The 19,733-nt window shown below is 39.9% G+C and overlaps 1 long non-coding RNA gene across 1 annotated transcript in view; it reads left to right on the forward strand.

Moving 5' to 3' along the window:
• LOC125111188 (uncharacterized) overlaps nt 1-19,733 on the forward strand; it is a 219,506-nt gene that overhangs the window by 187,881 nt on the left and 11,892 nt on the right. The window lies entirely within an intron of this gene.

Here is a 19,733-nt window from a genome sequence, read left to right on the forward strand (position 1 = left end):
GAGATGGACATATCTGTGCCTATAGGAGCATGAGGGAAAAGAAACAATGCCAGACCCTAAACCTGCTTTCGTTTTTTTGGCCAACCTGTGGCATATGAAAGTTCCCAGGCTAGGGGTCAAATCAGAGCTGCAGCTGGGGCCTGTGCCACAGCCATGGCAATACCAGATCCAAGATGCATTTGTGACCTACGCTGCAGCTTCCTGCCAACCCTTGATCCTTAACCCACTGATTGAGGCCAGGGATGGAACCTGAATCCTCATGGACATTAAGTTGGGTTCTTAATGCACTGAGCCACAACGGGAACTCCCCCCAATCTTACTTTCAAATTCCTACTGCACTTTAATTTCCTCCATGAAACTTTTCCTAATTTAACTCCATTCAGTTTCATTGCTCTATTCACTGCATTATATGAATAGTTACTATTTAACATTTATTTAGCTCTTCCTATCTGTCAGACCCTGTGCTAAGCACTTTATATTAATTATCTCATTTACTCCTCAAAATAACACCATGAAAATGGTATTATTATTCTCATTTCATACATGATGAAACTGAAGCTCAGAGGTAAGGGAACATGTCCTGTCACAGAACATGGGTTAGAGCTGGGGCCAGAAATCACATCTGCTGCCTCCACAGCCACCCTCACCCCATGGTCACACTGAGATGTGGGGGGCCTTTCCTGCTACCTACCCTACCACCAATTCCACAGTTCTTCTGACTGAAGGAAGATTTTCATGTGTTCATAGTTTTCCATGAGTCTTTTGTTTTGTTTTTGTTTTTGTTTTTTTTGGCCTTGTTATGGCCATGCCTGCTGCATATGGCAGTTCCCAGGCTAGAGGTCTAATCAGAGCTATAGCTGCCAGCCTACATCACAGCTACAGCAAGGCGGGATCCAGGCCGCATCTGTGACCTACACCACAGCTCAGGGCAACGCCGGATCCCAGATTCACTGAGCAAGGCCAGGGATCAAACCTACACCCTCATGGATACTAGTCGGATTCGTTTCCCGTGTGCCACAATAGGAACTCCCATTTCCCATGAGTCTTACTGCTCATTTCCTTGAGTATCTGCCTCTCTGTTCTTTAGACTAAGAATTGCAATGGTAAGAAATATACGATCAGTGATCCAGGGCTTTATTTTTTTTCCCCAGGAAGCACCTCTGGTGCAGTGGAAAGACTGTTGAACTTGATGCATTGTGATTTGAGGTCCAACTCTTGGTTTTCCCTCTTCTAATCTGTTCAACTCTTGGTTGAGCCAATCTTGGTGACACAATTTCCTTACCTTTCAAATGATGGTTATTATACCTTCAGTGGCACTTGCATGTGCACAAATGTTAGGTAAAGCACAGTAAAGATGTAAAGCCTTCTTACCTGTCATCTCTCAAAGCCCCTGCAGGATCTTTTCTCAGAGGGTGATAAGTCACTTGCGATCATTTTAGGATCCTAAAGAACTGTGCCCCAAGTATGCAAAGTAACTCCTCAGAGGAGCCAGGGGTTCATGCCTGGGTTCCTGCTGGGTGGTAGGGAGCCAATCAACACATGCCCAGAGCTTCCTCCCCTGAACAATGGAAATGTGGAATGGTGTGACTGGCAAGGGGCCAGGCAGCTGTTCTTTGAATCCTCAGAGGATAACAGTGGTCTCCCATTGCAGGGAGAGGGATTTAAGTAAAACCTGAGGAAGTATTTCCTGAGTATAGGCACTGTGAGACCCTGGAATGCAAGGTTAAGGAAGACTGGAATGTTCTTTGGAAATGCTGAAAAAAGAAAAAAACCAATCTATTGTCGCATTGCCTGGAGGCAGAAGAATGGATTAGCTCCTTTCAGACTGAGGAGTTAATATTGAGCAAAGAGATCTGCTTCATGTCTCGTCTCACCTTGCATAATAGAAAACTTCTTTTCAATGCTGGAAAGAAGTGACTCATGTATTATACCCAGATAATCGTCCCAACACCTCTCCCCTTCCTCAAACATCTGGTCCAGCTATCAACATTGTTTCATATGGGGTGGGGGATGGGGCTGACTCTGTCTATGGAATTCTTTGGAAAGCACATGCCCCCAGAAACAAGATCCTGATACATAAGAAAGTTTTGGGAGTCCAAATATATCATGGAATCCTGCCCTGAGACCTTTCCAAGCTTCTTTTCACAGGTAGCCCTTAGCTGTAGGTTTTACTTTGCAGCTACAATCCTAAGGTTTCCACCGATCGATCAGCAACCAGCAAATACAAGGCACCGGTTTTATGAGTAAGAATGCACAAAATCTTTCCCCTTATTGTCTCATTCCTACCAGCAGAGAATACACTTAATTAAAAGTCGTTGGGAAAAGCTCCAAAGAAGAAATGACACCTCTGCAAGGTTCAACATGTGCAAGCTCTGGGCCCAGAAAATCATTAACCTTTGGAATCCTAGGAGTTGCCAACACACAGTGGTGAAGAGTGTGGCATTTCTCCACGCAATGTGGCAAGCATATCAAGGAAATATGTAGCCCTGCAAAATAACTTCCAAGTCTGCCTCATTTTTAAAGTTTGTTTTTTTAATTTTTTTATTACAGTTGATTTATAATGTTCTGTAAATTTCTGCTTTTATACTGTTTTTAACCTTCTTAGTGTTTCTGAAACATAGTTGGTCCAGATATGTGATGAGAATGATAAATAGTGCTACAATTTAAGAAAAAATTTCAGTTTCTAAGACTTGATATTTTCCCCCCAAGGCAATGCTACTTTAGTTGCTGTTTAATGCACCAATGAATATAATTTTCTTGGTCATCAAAAACAATATTAGGAGTTCCCCCTGTGTTGCAACAGGATGGGTGGCCCCTCTACAGCGCCAGGAGGCAGGTTCGATCTCCAGCTTGATATGGTGGGTTAAAGGATCCGGTGCTGCTACAGTCGAAGCTTAGTCACAATTGCAGCTCAGATCTGACCCCTGGCCTAGGAACTCCATGTGCCTCAAAGTGGCCAGAAAAGAAGCCATTAAATCCATTAAATCAGGGATTCTTAGCATCTATGATGGATTTGGGGAATTAAAACCTATTAAAATTATATTCAAAATATCACATCTATACACTCTGTTCTGGGAGAGGATCTAAGCTTTCTTCATATTCCCCTGGGGTTTGTGTTTGTAAACTGTAAATAACCATTGCATTTAAGGCAAACTTTTCAGTCACCCCTCTGCCAACAGAGCTTCCCTCCCACAAGCCACCAGTTCTCTCGTCAATGAATGGCTGAGGGAGGTCCCTCCTCTCACAGGTAGAATGCAAGCAGGGGCAGCAGCCCTGCACAGGAGGCAGGCCAAGGAGATGTGTAGGCAGATGCAGCAGACATAGAGAGATGATCTAGAGAATCTTTAGGGTCTCTTTCAGTTCCAAGGTTCTAGGACTCAGTGAAATGTTACCTAGAAATGAGACTTTGGGGCCACATCATATTTCTTCCCCCTGCTTTTCTTTTAAGGAAAATTGTCATCCTCATGCCGCAGTTTGCTTTTCAGTGGGGACTAAATCTGATGAGCAGAATAGGAGATGATTGTGTTGGCTACAAGGAGAGGCTGAAAACTCTCTGTATCAAGGGATCCAAAAAGTGGGTAGTTAGATGAGGTGCCCAAGGGGCAAAGCAGATGGTCTTAGAAAATGTGGTTGCTGCTGATGTGAGGTCTCTGTGCAGGAGTGTGTCTGTGGTCTGTGTTTGGAAAGGGTCGGTGTAAGTATTTTGGTATCTCCAGAACTACTTTTAAAGAGCCAATAGTCCAGAGTTCCCATGTGGCTCAGTAGGTTAAGGATCTGGTGTTGTCACTGCCATGGCTTAAGTCACTGCTGTGGCAAGGATTTGACCCCTGGCCTGGAAACTTCCACATGCTGCAGGCATGACCAAAAAAATAAATAAATATAGAGTTGACAGTCCTATTGTCTTTCCTCTACTTTTTTTTTTTTAATACAATTTTTTTTCTTTTTTTTTTTTTTGTCTTTTGTCTTTTTGTTGTTGTTGTTGCTATTTCTTGGGCCGCTCCCGCGGCATATGGAGGTTCCCAGGCTAGGGGTTGAATCAGAGCTATAGCCACCGGCCTATGCCAGAGCCACAGCAACGCGGGATCCGAGCCGTGTCTGCAACCTACACCACAGCTCACGGCAACGCCGGATTGTTAACCCACTGAGCAAGGGCAGGGACCGAACCCGCAACCTCATGGTTCCTAGTCGGATTCGTTAACCACTGCGCCACGACGGGAACTCCTTCTCTACTTTTTATTAAATGGAGCTAAGAATTGATTTGGCTAATTTGCAGCCAAGTGGATCTAGAGATTCGCACACAAAGTGAAGTAAGTCAGAAAGAGACAAAGATAAACACCGTGTCATATCACTTATATGTGGAACCTAAAATATGGCACAAATGAACCTATCTACAAAACAGAAACAGACTCACAGACATAGAGAACAGACCTACAGTTGCCAAGCGAGATACGGGGTAGGAGAGGGAAAGATTGGGAGTTTGGGATTAGCAGAAGTGAACTGTTATATACATAGGATGGATAAACCACAAAGTGCTACTGTATAGCACAGGGAACTATACACAATATCCTCTGATAAACCATGATGGAAAAGAACATATGTTAAAAAAAAAAAAAAAAAGAAGAATTCATTTGGCCAAGGTCCTCCACCTGCCACTCTGCTTCCACTCTTTGGTAGGAACAGATGTTCCACAGCAAAAAGAACACCAATAAAGTATCATGGTGTGGTTACTCCATTTGCCTTAAACCTTCCTCACTTTCTGGTCTCTGACCATGGAGAAGGTACGGTGTAGCCACAGTCCAGTGACCACAGGCAGAGGAGATCAATAGAAAGTTACAACAAACCCCTGATGCTCAGTGGAAAGGACAAAAAAGCCTAGCACGAAAGAGACAGAGGAGTAAATTTTTAAATAATTAATATGTTCCAAAAAATATTAATGTTCTTACCATGTAAATAGCTCTGTAGCACCACACGAGCCACTGTGGGAGAATATATCCTCAAGGAACTTGTAAGCCCTTTACATAAACCATAATATTTTGAAATCTGAAGTGCAAAGAGCCCAATTAACTAACTGGGTAAAGCCAGTAACAGAGAAGGGAAAGGTCCCTCTATGGGAAATGATTAAGAAAGGCTTTATGGAGGTAGTAAGAATTATAAGCAACTTTAGAAGATGGATAAGATTTGGAGAAGGAAGGGAATAGGGGAAACTCCAGTTTGGGAGGGGAAAGGTGAGTGTAACTCTAGAGTATGAAAATATCAGGTGTTATTGATCCATAGTGAGTTAGCATGAAGCTATTGCGAAATACTCTGAATGTCATACAAATGGGCTTAGATTTTATCTCATAAGCAAGTTTCCCAAACTTTTTAACATATGCAACCCTTAATGATTTCTCTTCCTCCCTTTCTTTTTTCCTTCTCATTCTCTTCCTTCTCTTTCTCCCTTTCTTATTTTTCTAAATTTAATATTAAAATTTTATACACTGATTGTTGTACATTTCATTCGTGGTTGAAACATCATGGAGTATACTGGGATTACATCCCCCCCCCCTGGAAATAATAATTGTATTATTTTAAAATTTCTTTTCAGTGTGCTTGAAAATTTACCTCCAGACCTCACCTAAGGGCTACATCTTTTCTTAGAACTTCTGTTAAAACATATCAGGGAGTTCCCGTTGTGGCTTAGTGATTAACGAATCTGACTAGGAACCACGAGCTTGCGGGATCGATCCCTGGCCTCGCTCAGTGGATTGAGGATCCGGCATTGCCGTGAGCTGTGGTGTAGGTCACAGACGTGGCTTGGATCTGGTGTGGCTGTGGCTGTGGCATAGGCCGGTGGCTACAGCTCCGATTAGACCCCTAGCCTGGGAACCCCCATATGCCTTGGCCGCGGCCCTAGAAAAGGCCAAAAAAATAAAATATATATTAAACTCATTGCTTCAGGTTTTTCTGGAGACATATTTTTGGAGCCCTCTGGGTCCCTGTTCCAATCTGGACCTGTTACTTCCTAGATCCTGCTCTACACAGGGTCTCTCTGACATTTCCCCTTAACCTTTTCAGATATTCTTTCCACTTCTCTCCTGACTTGGAGATCCTGATTCTTGGAGCTTGCCTCTCCCCATTTCTTATTGATTCTTCATTTTGGTAGAAGCCACCCTCTAGTATCTGAAGAATGAGGGCAGAAATCTTACTTTTTTCTGTAGTTGAAATTTCAAATCAGCATTTAAAAAAATTTTTATTGGAGTCCAGCTAACTTACAATGTTGTATTTTCAGGTGTACAGCAAAGCGAATCAATTATACATATACATATATCCATTCTTTTTTCCCATATAGGTTATTACACTATTGAGTAGATTTACCTGTGCTATACAGTGGATTCTTGTTAATCACCTATTTTATACAGTAATGTGTATATCGTTATTCTCACCTTCCTAATTCCTCCGTCCCCCCAAGGGTTTCACCTATGGTAACCATAAGATTGGTCTTGAAATCTGAGTTTATTTCTGTTTTATAAATAATTTCTCTTGTATCATTTTTATTAGATTCCACATATAAGTGATATCATATGATATTTATCTTTCTGACTTACTTTACTTAGTATGATAATCTCTAGGTCCATCCATGGCCTTATTTTATTCTTTTTATGATTAATATTACATTGTATATATGTACCACATCTTAATCCATTCCTCTGTCAGTGGACATTTAGGTTGCTTCCATGTCTTGGCTATTGTATATAGTGCTGCAGTAAACATTGGGGTGCATGTATATTTTAATATTATGGTTTTCTTATGCTAGATGCTCAGGAGTGGGATTGCTGGATCATATAATAGTTCTATATTTAGTTTTTTAAGGAACCTCCATACTGTTCTCCATAAGCTGGTTGTACCAGCTTACATTCCCACCAACAGTGTAAAAGGATTCCATTTTCATTTTCTCCACACCCTCTCCAGCATTTATTGTTTATAGATTTTTTGATGATGGCCATTCTGACTAGTGTGAGCTGATATCTCATAGTTTTTTTTTTTAGAAGAATTCCAAATAATTTATGTGAAATTTAACTTCCTACCCTTTTTATTTTTTTATTTTTTTTTTATTTTCCCACTGTACAGCAAGGGGGTCAGGTTATCCTTACATGTATACATTACAATCACATTTTTCCCCCACCCTTTCTTCTGTTGCAACATGAGTATCTAGACAAAGTTCTCAATGCTATTCAGCAGGATCTCCTTGTAAATCTATTCTAAGTTGTGTCTGATAAGCCCAAGCTCCCGATCCCTCCCACTCCCTCCCCCTCCCATCAGGCAGCCACAAGTCTCTTCTCCAAGTCCATGATTTTCTTTTCTAAGGAGATGTTCATTTGCGCTGGATATTAGATTCCAGTTATAAGTGATGATATCTCATAGTTTTGATTTGATTTCTCTAATAATTAGTGATGTTGAGCATTTTTTTTTTTTTTTCCCATCTGTCTGTCTTTGGAGAAATGTCTATTTAGATCTTACGCCCATTTTTTAGTGGGTTTTTTTTTTCATATAAAGCTCCATGAGATGTTTGTGTATTTTCAAGATTAATACCTTGTTGGTTGCTTCATTTGCAAAGATTTTCTCCCATTCTGTGGGTTGTCTTTTCAGTTTTTTTCTTTTTATGTTTTTTAGTTTTTTGGGGTTTTTTGGCTGTGCAAAAAATTTTAAGTTTATTTAGATCTTATTGGTTTATTTTTGTTTTTATTTTCACTATTCTAGGAGATAAATCGAACAAGATTACTGCAATTTATGTCAAAGAGTGTTTGGTTTATGTTTTCCTCTAGGAGTTTTACAGTATCTGACCTTACCTTTAGGTACTTAATCTGTTTGGAGTTTATTTTTGTGTATCGTGCTAGAAAATATTCTAATTTCATCCTTTTAGAGGTAGCTGTGCAGTTTTCCCAACACCACTTATTGAAGAGGCTGTCTTTGCTGTCTTTTCCTTCTTTCTGCCTCCTTTGTCATCGATTAGCTGGCATTAGGTGGAGATAATACTTCCTGGAGAATTTTCTTGTCTGAAAACATCTTTACTTTAACTCTTCATTGATGCTATGTGTAGAATTCTACTTTGAAAATCATTTTCCCTTGGCACTTTGAAGGTATTTTTCTGATGTCTTCTAGCTTCCAGTGTTGCTGAGAGAAGTCCTGTCCTCTTTGGATCTGCCTTTCTTTGTAGTTTCCTGGCTTCCTCTCTCTCTAGAACCTTGCGAGATGTTCTTTTTCACTGTAGTCATCAGTTTTTCTGGATATTTACAGATATTTCTATCTGGAAAATTATGTCTGTCAGTTCTGAAAATGTCTCTTGAACTACCACCATAGTAATTTTCTCTCCTCTGTTTTCTCTATTCTTTTTTTTTTTTCTGGAACTCTTCCTATTCAGATTCCAGATAGCCATAAGTTCTCAAATTTTCTTATGTTTTCCATTTTCTGTCTCTTCGTCTTTTTGCCCCACCTTCTGTGATATATCCTCAGCTTTATTTTCCAATTCTTGTATTGAATCTTTCATTTCTGCTCTTTTCTTTAATCTTTCTGAAGGTCTTGATTGTAATTTTCTTTCTCCTTTCACTCCTCCTTTACTGCTCCTGACATTATCTCTATTTCCTCTGGTTTCTTCATCTCATTAATTTGTTTTCAGATGGAGGTTTTCCTCAGGTATATGGTGAGCCTTGAATCTCTCTTTCTACTGAGGCTATCAATGTTAAAAAAAAAAAAAAAGACTACTGGAAGCTATTTTTACTTAGGAAATGCTTATTCATTGCTAATTTTCATTGCAGGTTAGCACATGTGGGAAATCCAGTGGTCAAAATCTCTAGGTCTTTCTTTTATGGGCTGGTAACTTGTTCCTTTACTATTTTTTAAAGAGAGAATTCCTCCAATTTCTTGACTGGTTGGAGGAAGGGATACATAGGCCAAAACTTATCTGTTAACATTCATGAGCCTAATAGGAAAAAGTGCCCAGATATGTCATTGTTCCATGTGTAGATTTTTATTTCATTCCCTCTCTTTTCACCAACACATCACATCATTATCAGGCCTCCTACCCCCTGTCCAGAATCCCTCTGGTTCATTCCTCTCCAAGACCCTAAACCTTCGGTCTTCTGCCACAGTAGAGGAGGGGCAGCTGCTATTCTTATACAGACTTTTCATTTTATTTTGTGTGTGTGTAAGTTCCACTTTTATTTTTTTCCAGGTATCTTAACAAGTGTGTCCTAATATAATTTTCTCCACTGATTTGCAATGCCACTTTCATTATATACCAAATTCATATGAATACATGGATTTGTTTCTGGATCTTTTACACTCTTCCAGTGGTTTGCTTATTTAAATATCAGAACAAAACTATTTTAATTATTGACATTTTATGCTATATTTTTATGACTGATAGGACTAGTGTCCCTTCATTTGTCTTTTTTTTTCTGCAGAAGTTTTCTAATGTTTTTCAGTGTTCTTGCTTGTTTATTTTTCTGCATAAACATTAGAGTAAACTTGTCCAGTTTAAAAATAAGCCCTGCATTATTTCTATTTTTTATTTTATAAAATTCTATTATCCTGAAATATGGAATACCTTTCTATTTGTTTAAGTCTTCCTTTTTGAACTTCAGAAGTGTTTTAAATTTTTCTCTATTTTACGATTTTTCCATTATATTTGATTTACAGTGTTCTGTCAATTTCTACTGTAACAGCAAAGTGACCTAGTTTATATATGTATTTTTTTCTCACATTATCCTCCATCATGTTCCATCACAAATGACTGAATGTAGTTTTCTCATTTCTTATCCACTTCTAATGCAATAGTTTGCATCTATTAACCCCAGACTCCCAATCCATCTCACTCCCTCTCCCCTTCCCTTTGGCAACCATAAGTCCATTCTCCAAGTCCTTGAGTTTCTTTTCTGTGTAAAGGTTCATTTGTGCTATATATTAGATTCCAGATGTAAGTGATATAATATGGTATTTGTCTTTCTGACTTACTTCACTTAGCATGAGAGCCTCTAATTGCATCCATGTTGCTGCAAATGGCATTATTTTGTTCTATGTTATGGCTGAGTAGTATTCCATTGTGTATACATAGCACATCTTAATCCATTTATCTGTTGATGGACATTTAGGTTGTTTTCCATGTCTTGACTATTCTGAATAGTGCTGCCTTGAACATATGGATGCATGTATCTTTTTGAATGAAAGTTTTGTCTGGATATGTGCCCAGCAGTGGAATTGCTGGGTCATATGTTAGCTCTATATTTAGTTTACTGAGGTGCCGCCATACCATTTTCCATAGTGATTGTACCAATTTATATTCCCACCAACAGTGCAAGAGGGTTCCCTTTTTCCCACACCCTCTCCTGAGCCCTAATGATGGTCTTTGGAGCAAAGCAGCTTCAACTTTGCAAATCGTCTGAGTCAGTTATTGTTCTCCATTGGCTTTCTATCCAAAATTCTGAGGTCGTATCTCTCTTTCCAGTTAAGTCTCTTAAGGATGTGTGTCCTTTCTATCCTTCTGCTATTGTTTTTTATGGAAATCCAGAAGAAAACATGATGCTTTAATCCATCATTATGAACCAGAATTTAGGGCAATTTCTGTAGATAAAAGAAATTGCACATTTGAAAGACAATAGCTCATACATGCTCTTCTAGTCCAGAGATAAGTTGAGATATGTATATATCTTTGTGTTATATTCATAGTAATGCTATAGTATCACAAGCTAGGACAATGTCCTCATACTGCCATAAGCAATTTGGAAATGAGATATGGAAAAAGCAGGATTTTAGAAGATGACTCTTCAGAAAATGGGGTGAAGGGTAAATTGAATGAAGGGCTAAAGAGAAAGGCAATATTATAAACTGGGCAAAAGATAATAAGGTCCACACAGGGGAATAAGGGCCATCCATTCAATCAGCCATTTATATTTAGAGAGAGACTATTAAGTGCCAGGCATTTTGCCAAGCCCTGGGTTTATAACTGTGGCAGGTTGTATTTTCTAAAGATGGCCACCTGGATGGCTACATCTCATCCTGCGTGCTCTTCTCATAGGTGTGATTTGAGCCTCCTCCATGGGGTTGAGAGATGCATTATATTCCCTCTCCACTGAATAATGGTCATCTAGAACTGTGGCAAAAGTGGCACTGTGAGATTGGGATAAGTGGTAAAAGGCAATATGGTTTCTGCCTGGTTCTCTGTCTCTTGGAACACCTGCCTTTGGGAGCCCTGAGTATAAGATGTGTCTTTGGGAGTTCCCGTCGTGGCGCAGTGGTTAACGAATCCAACTAGGAACCATGAGGTTGCGGGTTCGGTCCCTGCCCTTGCTCAGTGGGTTAACGATCCGGCGTTGCCGTGAGCTGTGGTGTAGGTTGCAGACGCAGCTCAGATCTTGCGTTGCTGTGGCCCTGGCGTAGGCCGGTGGCTACAGCTCTGATTCAACCCCTAGCCTGGGAACCTCCATATGCCGCGGGAGCGGCCCAAGAAATAGCAACAACAACAACAACAACAACAAAAAGACAAAAGACAAAAAAAAAGATGTGTCTTTGCCAAAGCCGCTATGAAGGAGAGGCAATGAGGAAGGACTGCATAGGGATGGAGACTGTTCCAAAGGGCCCCAGCTATTTGAGTTTTCTCTGCCTTAGCAGCAGCCATGTGTGTAATGAAGGCTTGGACATGATCCCAGCTCCAGCCCTGACCACACTGACATTCCTTCTCTGATAGTAGTTGTGAAGAGACCCAGTGACAAATATGTAGCTGAGCCCAATTAAACCTGAGAACTATGAGAGATAACAATAATAATAAATTGTTGTTTTAAGCCACTAAGTTTTGAGGTGGCTTGTTATTCAGCCATAGAGAAGGGTAAATAAATAATTACAGCACAATGTGATAAATCTCCTAATAGCTGTGCTGACACTAGGCTGTTGAAGCATAGGGAGGGAAGTGCCTGGGTCTGCCAGCATGGTGGGGGAGGGGGAGTGTTGAGGTCAGGCAAGTATTTACAAGGGAGGTGAAGAATGAGCTGAGATTTTATGGATGAGGAGGTGAGTGTCAACTACCTACTAGAAATGGAGAGAAAGACACACATAAGGCAGGAGAAAAAAAGAATTGATAGCATTTTGAGACTGCCTGGCTATGGGGAAAGGAGCAAAGGAAGAGAGAGGCTACAAATGGCTATGTGGGTTTCCTCTCTTCCTTTTATCCATTTAAATGTATTCTAGTACCACTGGCCACTGCCTACACAGCCTCTATTGCTTCATCTAAATGAACTTTACCTGAATTAGATCAAAACTGACAGTGTTCAATAAAAGCGTCTTTACTGGTAGAAGCAAGGCAAAGTCTGGAATCTAGAGGTGCCATAACAATATCCTCTAATAACTCATGTGTGATCTTTTCTCTCTATGCAAGATTAAAGGACTCTCTGTAGTCATCATGAAGCTTGGCTTGATTGTGTCCATGATTCATGGTCTGAGCAGCATCTATGCACCTGCCATGGGCTGGGGCCATGCTTCTCCCCTGGCACTCACACCTGCTCACAGATTGAGATAAAGGGGGATCACTCCCCAGTCCCTTGGTATACCACTTCTGGACACTAGCCCCTTATTTAGAGACGTGTTGGGGGTGGTGAAGTGAGGTGGCTGTGGAAGAGATAGGAGGAGAAATAAGCATCTTCCTGGAAAAGCACTTCTTGGAATTCTTTTCTGATTGCGTGTGCGGAAGACAGCTTAATTAAGAGACAGTGCTTAATGACAAGGAAGGGAAATGCTCCTTAACTGGTGGATTTCTTTGCTAATGGATCTTCCAGCTTACCCTGGCTAAGTTCACTGACTATGCTATGAGGATTCATTGCCTTAAAATCTCTAAAATCCAATTGCCAGGGGCAGAAGCCCCCATAATTTGGGCACAGACTGTAGCTTTCCCATGTTTTTGGATGCTCCTCTAATATGGAAACACACCTGCAGGTATGCATTCAGGACTTTCCCAGAAAAGGGAGGTGTTTTGCATGGTCATGTTTCTTTGCCATGCACACCTCCTCCACCCCATGCATGAGCCATATTTATTCCCGAAACACCATCCTTTTTCAGGTCTTTCATGCTTGTCCTGGATTTTTCTTTCTTCCCTTCCTCATCTAACAAATTCCTCTTCATCCTTGGAAGCAGACGTCAAGGACACTTTGTAAAAGAGGTAGAATTGATTGTTCCCACTCCATGCTACCCGGGTCCATTGTCAGGAAAGTGCAGAGGCCATGAATATGGATATTGAGTTCAGGCAGACACAATCAAATCCTGACTCTGGAAATGACTAATTCTGTGATTTGGGGCAAGGCAGTTGTATTAGTTTTACAGGGTTGCTGTAACAAAGTACCATAAACAGAGATGTCTTAAAACAAGAGAAATTTCTGGTCTCACAGATCTGGAGGCTTGAAATCTAAAGTCAAGGTGTCAGGAAGGCCATGCTCCCTCTGAATGATCTGGTAGGAGACTCCTTCCTTGCCTCTCCTAGCTCCCAGTGTTTGTAATCCTGGGCATTTCTTGACTTGTAGATGTGTCATGCCCATTTCTGCCTCCATTGTCACATGGCTACCAGCTCCTGTGTGTCTCCGTACTGTCTTCCTTCAGTGCATGTCTGTCTCTGTGTTCAACTTACTGCTTCTTATAAGGACAAGGGTTGTACTAGATTAGGGCTTGCCCTAATGACCTCATCTAAACTTGGCTATATCACTAACAACTCTAATTCCAAATAAGGTCATGTTCATAGATACTGTAGGTTAGGATTTCGACATATCTTTTGGGGGACACACAATTCATTTCATCAGAACAGTTAACCTTTCTAAGCTTTAGTTTTCTTATCGGTAAAGTAAAGGATTATAATAACATCAAAGTCAAAGAGAAACTGTAGGGGATACCTCTGAAGTGTCGGACATGAGGCTTTGCAAATAGCCCTCAATAAAACATGGTCCTTATTAAGGAAAACAGGCATGTAGTAAGGAGCTAGCTAGCTTTCTCTTGTCTGCTACTGACCTCCAAAATGCACCTTCATCTTGAGATTTTTCACTAAACCCACTGCAACCTCTGTATGTACATAATTCCTTCTGAGGCCTGGGTGATGGGGGCAGTGATAATTAGTAAAAGTCACCAAAGGGTAAGTGTCTTCAAAGAAGAGAAGTTGAAACTTGTTCTGACCTTTTCTTTCATCTCAAACCATGGCTGATCCAAGTTTGATCTTATGAATGGAGCTGGCAGTTCTCTTTATACTTAAAACAAGTACCATTTAAAGGAGAAGCCACCAACTTAGCTTTAACTCTCTTCTTGTGTGATTCATGGGAGAGACTTACTCTTTTGGAAGCTTCCCAGGAAGCACCTTGACTCTCATCCTGGAGATACCCACAATTTCAGCACCTGAAGCCCTGGACAGAGGTCTGGCTGGGACAAACTTTCCCTGTGTGCCCTGTGCATAGCCCCAGACTCAGAAACATGGCCCAGCTCCTGGGAAGAAGTATTGAGGGTGAGAAATGCCTGGCCTTCCCAGCCTTAAGGAAACATCCTAGGGCCCTGACAATTTCTTCACATCAGTGCTCAAATGAAAGCCATCAGCAAAAATTTATTTCACTGGGGGAGCCCTTCTGGTCCAGGCTCAGCTGCCTTTGCTACATGATCATTCCTTGGCCTTCTAAATCTGTAATAGTCAAAGCAATAAAGACTAATTTTATGCTCTAGAACCTGACAGTGAAAAATATTTTAGGTGATGGTCTGTGACTGGTTGATTTAGGAAACCAAGAAACCTGACAGCTGAACATAACACAACCCTACAGGAGTGATGGGATGATCATATGTTCTGTTTTGCACCATGCAACACAACTGAAATGCAATTCGCTGATCAAATGCAGCTCTTATTGCCTTTTGCTCTTTTTTCTTTTAGAAAATAAATATTTCAGAGTATTCCCAGAATATCCCCTTATTTAGGTCACATTTTAAAAATAATACGGTTGATTTTTGCACAGTTAAGAATACGGTTTTTTGATTCTCAATGCCTGAGTTCAGATACACTCTCAGATATTTGCTAACTATGTGGCCTTAGGTAGGTCACTTATATCACTGCCTCAGTTTCTTCAGCTGTAAAATGCAGATAATAATAATTACTTCATAGGGTTTGTGTAAAGATTAGTTCAAGAAAGTTTCTTAGCACAGCACCTGACACAGAATAAATTCTCAAGTGTTAACTCTTTTATTCCTCCCTCCCTCTTTCTCTTGCTTCTTTGAACATTTATAAAATACATCCAAAGGATGGAGTATAAAGATGAATTAGACATATTTTCTGCCATTGATGTATTAACGGTATAATAGAGGACAGCAAGCTTTTTAGCAAGAACCACATATGTGTACATACACACACACACACACATACACACACATATGTAAGGGCATAAAGGAGCTTTGACTAGGTAGAGGTCACACAGCTTGTCATTCTGATGATAAGGGCTGGGATAGAGCTCTCCATCTGGCAGTTACACAATGGGTATGGATACAGGTTGGATCAGCAACCGATAACTTCCCCCTCAAACACTTCCTAGTTTCTTCTTCTCTTCATAACCAGCCTTCTAGAAAAGGTCTAAATTCTATCTTCCCACTTCTTTACTCTCAAACCTACTGTAGTCAGGTTTCTGTTACCTCTCCTCCACCATAATTTTCCTTCTGCAGGCCAACTTCAAATGATTTCTTTTAAATTCTCTTACTCTGCTGTTTTGGGTTGACTTTCTGATTCCTTTTTGTTGAGCCTCTCCTGTTTGACAACTGGGATGCTATTCTTTTCCCTCCTCTCTGACTTCTCTTCCTTTCCACCTGCCCCTGAAGTATTGCACTTCTCTGTTTTGGACTTTTTTTTTTCTTGGCAGATGCACACTCCCAGACTGACCTCAACTATCATGTCTGTGCTGTACTCACAGCTCCATCCTCTCTCCTTGACTATGATGCCACACCTCCTGAATGTTTTCGCTGGAATATTCTGTAGCAATTCAGACTCAACATGTGTCCTTGATTTTAATTCACGAAACTACCCTCCTCAGCCACACAGACGGGAAACCTAGAGTCTCCTGGTTTTCCGTTTTAAGTCTTCTCAACTCTATGAACAAGGTGCTCTCAAATTTTTCATGCTGTTTACGCTCCTCACTGACAATGTTTTCATTCTGATTTTCATCATCTTTACCTCACTTCATGACAATAGACTCCTGACTGGCCTAATATCTCCAGTTTTTCCTTTATCTGGGCTACCGACCTCATACTGTCAGTTTTCGTAGATGCATGTCTGATCGAGGCACACCTTTGCTTAAAACTCTTTTGTGTTGTTATTAGTTCAGGAAAATGTCCACATTCCTCACTTTGAAGTTCTTGACAATCTTATTCCTACCTGCCTTTCTAGCCTACTTTCTTCAAGACTCTGAAATATAGCAGCCTGTTTGTTATAGGATGATTTTGTCCCCTTTCAAATTCATGTGAAATCCAGCCCTTGGAATATGACAATATTTGGAGATAGGATCTTTAAGAGAGGTAATTAAATTAAAAATAAGGTCATTAGGGCCCTAACCTAACAGACCAGTATCCTTATAAAAGGAGGAATTAGACACACACTAACAATCAACTATCCAAAAGAGAAATTAAGGAATCAATTCCATTTACAATAACATCAAAAATAATAAAATACTTGGTAATATATTTAAGCAAGGAAGCAAAAGTGTTATATACTGAAAATTATAAGACGATGAGAGAAATTGAAAAAGACACAAATAAATGGAAAGATATCCTGTGCTCATGGACTGAAATAATTAATGCTATTAAAATATACATACTACCCAAAGTGACTTACACATTCAATGTAATACCTATCAAAAACCCCATGGCATTTTTCACAAAAATAGAAAAAATAACTTTAAGATTCCCATGGAACCACAAAAGACCTGAGTGGCTAAAGCAACATTGCAAAAGCCAAACAAAGCTGGACGCATCACAATTCCTAATTTTGGTTTATGTTACAAAACTGTAGTAACCAAAGCAGTATGGTATTGGCATAAAAATAGTCACAGAGACAGTGGAACAGAATAGAGTCTATAAATAAACCCATACATATATGGTTGACCTATCTTTAATAAGGGCATCAAGAATATACAATGGGAAATAAAATCTCTTCAATGAATGGTGTTGGGAAAGCTGGAGAGCCTCATGCAAACTAATAAAATTGGACTCTATTTTATACCATAAAATTAACTCAAAATGGATTAAAGGCTTAAATGAAACCATAAAACCCATAGAATAAAACATAGGGCAAAACCTTCTTAGACTTGGCAATGGTTTTTTGGATATAACACCAAAAGTATAAGCAACAACAACCAAATAAATGAGTGGTACTACATTATACTAAAAAGCTTCTGTTACATCAAAGAGTCAACAAAGTGAAAAGGCAATCTATGAAATGGGAGAAAATGTTTTCAAACCATCTACGGTAAGGGGTTAATATCCAAAATATATTAGGAATTCATAGCACTCAATAGCAAACTAAACTAAAGTAACCTGATTAAAAGTTGGGCAACAGACATGAATAGGTCCAAAGAAGACCTACAAATTACCAGGAGGTATAAGAAAATGTGGTCAACATCACTAATCTTCAGGTAAATGCAAATCAAAACCATGGTTTGATATCACTTCATACCTATAACATTAGCTGTTATCAAAAAAACAATAGATAATAAATACTGGCAAGATTCTGGAGAAAGTGAACTCTTCTACTCTGCTTGTAGGAATGTAAGTTGTTACAATGATTACAGAAAGAACTATGGAAGTTTCTCAAAAAATTAAAAAAAAATAGAACTACTATATGGTCCATCAATCCCACTCCTGGTTATATATCCAAAGAAAATAAAACCAGTATTTCAAAGAGATATCTGCATTTCTCCATTCACTGAAGCAGTATTCACAATAGCAAAGATATGGAAACAACCTAAGTGTTCATCAATGGATACATTGATAAAGAAATGGAATATTACTTAGCCATGAAAAGGAGGAAATCATTCCATCTGCAACAAAGTGAACGAACCTGAAGGACATTATGCTAAGTGAAACATGCCAGACATAGAAAAGCAGATAATATATGACCTCACTTACATATGAAATCTAAAACAAACCCATAGAAGCAGAGAGTAGGACAGTGTTTTTCAGAGGTGGGGGAAATATTAGTCAAAGGTAAAAACTTATAGCATGGCGACACTAGTTAATACTGTATTATATATTTAAAATGTGCTAGAGGGCATATCTTAAGTGTTCTCACAACACACATACACGGTAACTATGTGAGGTGATGGATGTGTTAATTAACTTGACTGTGGTCATCATTTCACAATGTATATTAAATCATCATGTTGTACATTCTAAAAAAAAAATGAAATAAAACAAAGAAATGGGCCATATCTTCCAACCTGGAAAAATAAATATTGGCTTCACTGCTTACTGAAAAAGGAAAAAAAAAAAAAAGAGAGGAAGTTAGCACACAGCTGCACACACAGAGAAGAGAGACCTTATGAAGACAAAGAAGACAGCTATCTATAAGTCAAAGATAAAGGCACCCTAAGAAACCAATCCTGTTAACACGGTGATCCTGGACTTCCAACTTTCAGAATTGTGAGAAAATAAACTTTTATTGTTTAAGCCACCCAGTCCCTCTGGAACTTTGTTATGGCAGCTCTAGCAAACTAACACACAGCCTATAGAGTGTATTGTTTAGTGTAGACTACTCTGATTTTGGAAAACACCATACTTTTGCTTATGAATTTTCTTCTACTATTGTCCTTTTCTAGCCAATGTTTGTCTTTGAAAATATTTCACCTCTTTATCAAAGTATTTCTCAAAATTCTACGCTCATCAAAGCTAGAAGTAATTTTCCCCCTCTGTTTCTTTGTACTTTGCTCTTTTTTGTACTAAAGCAACCATCGTATTATAGTCTATTTTTCCTGTAAAATTATGCTCACCTTAGAAGATAAGATCAGAGCAGCAATGACAGTCAAGTTATGCATGATGGTTGCTTGAAGTGATGTAATGATGGTGTTGGTGGAAATGTGCAGAAAGGGAATGGATGCAGGTGTGGCCCTAAACAGCTAAAAAAAAATAAAAATAAAGTCAGAGGGCAACAGTTGCCACCATGTCTCCTCCTCAACTGTTGGTGCAGATAATCTGGCTGGGAATAGAGGGAACTACCCCAATAGACTGTTAAGGAGAGCTAAGAGATTAAGGAGAGAACAGCAGGCAGCTGATACTACAGCATGGAGAAGCAAAATGTGTTGGCTGCCTGATGAGAATTTTCCTTGCCACACAGCTCTTCCATTTACGTTCCCAGAGCAGCCTCAGCTTCACTTGCCAAAAATGGCAGGGGGTGGGAACACTGTTGGCCTCATGCCCACCTGGGTACCTGCTGAGGGAATTTTGCACATGCTGCTAAGTGCCCAGTGGCACTCGGGGACTCCCTTTTACATTTTTAATTACCCTGAAATTCAGCCACATGGTCCTCCTGCCTGTCTGGACAAGTGCTTGATGGCAGCTGGTATTAGAAACCTACTGTGCTTCAAGAGCCTTCCTCTGTCAGGGAGAGTCCTCCCAAGTCACTCAGAGGGGTATGTATGTATGTGTGCATGTGTGGAGGTACATATGTGTGTGCACCTGGGTTCATGTATGTATTTCTTGGTTCCAGACAATGACTA

Source organism: Phacochoerus africanus, chromosome 11 (genome assembly GCF_016906955.1).
Source record: "Phacochoerus africanus isolate WHEZ1 chromosome 11, ROS_Pafr_v1, whole genome shotgun sequence".
NCBI classification, from domain to species: Eukaryota; Metazoa; Chordata; class Mammalia; order Artiodactyla; family Suidae; genus Phacochoerus; species Phacochoerus africanus.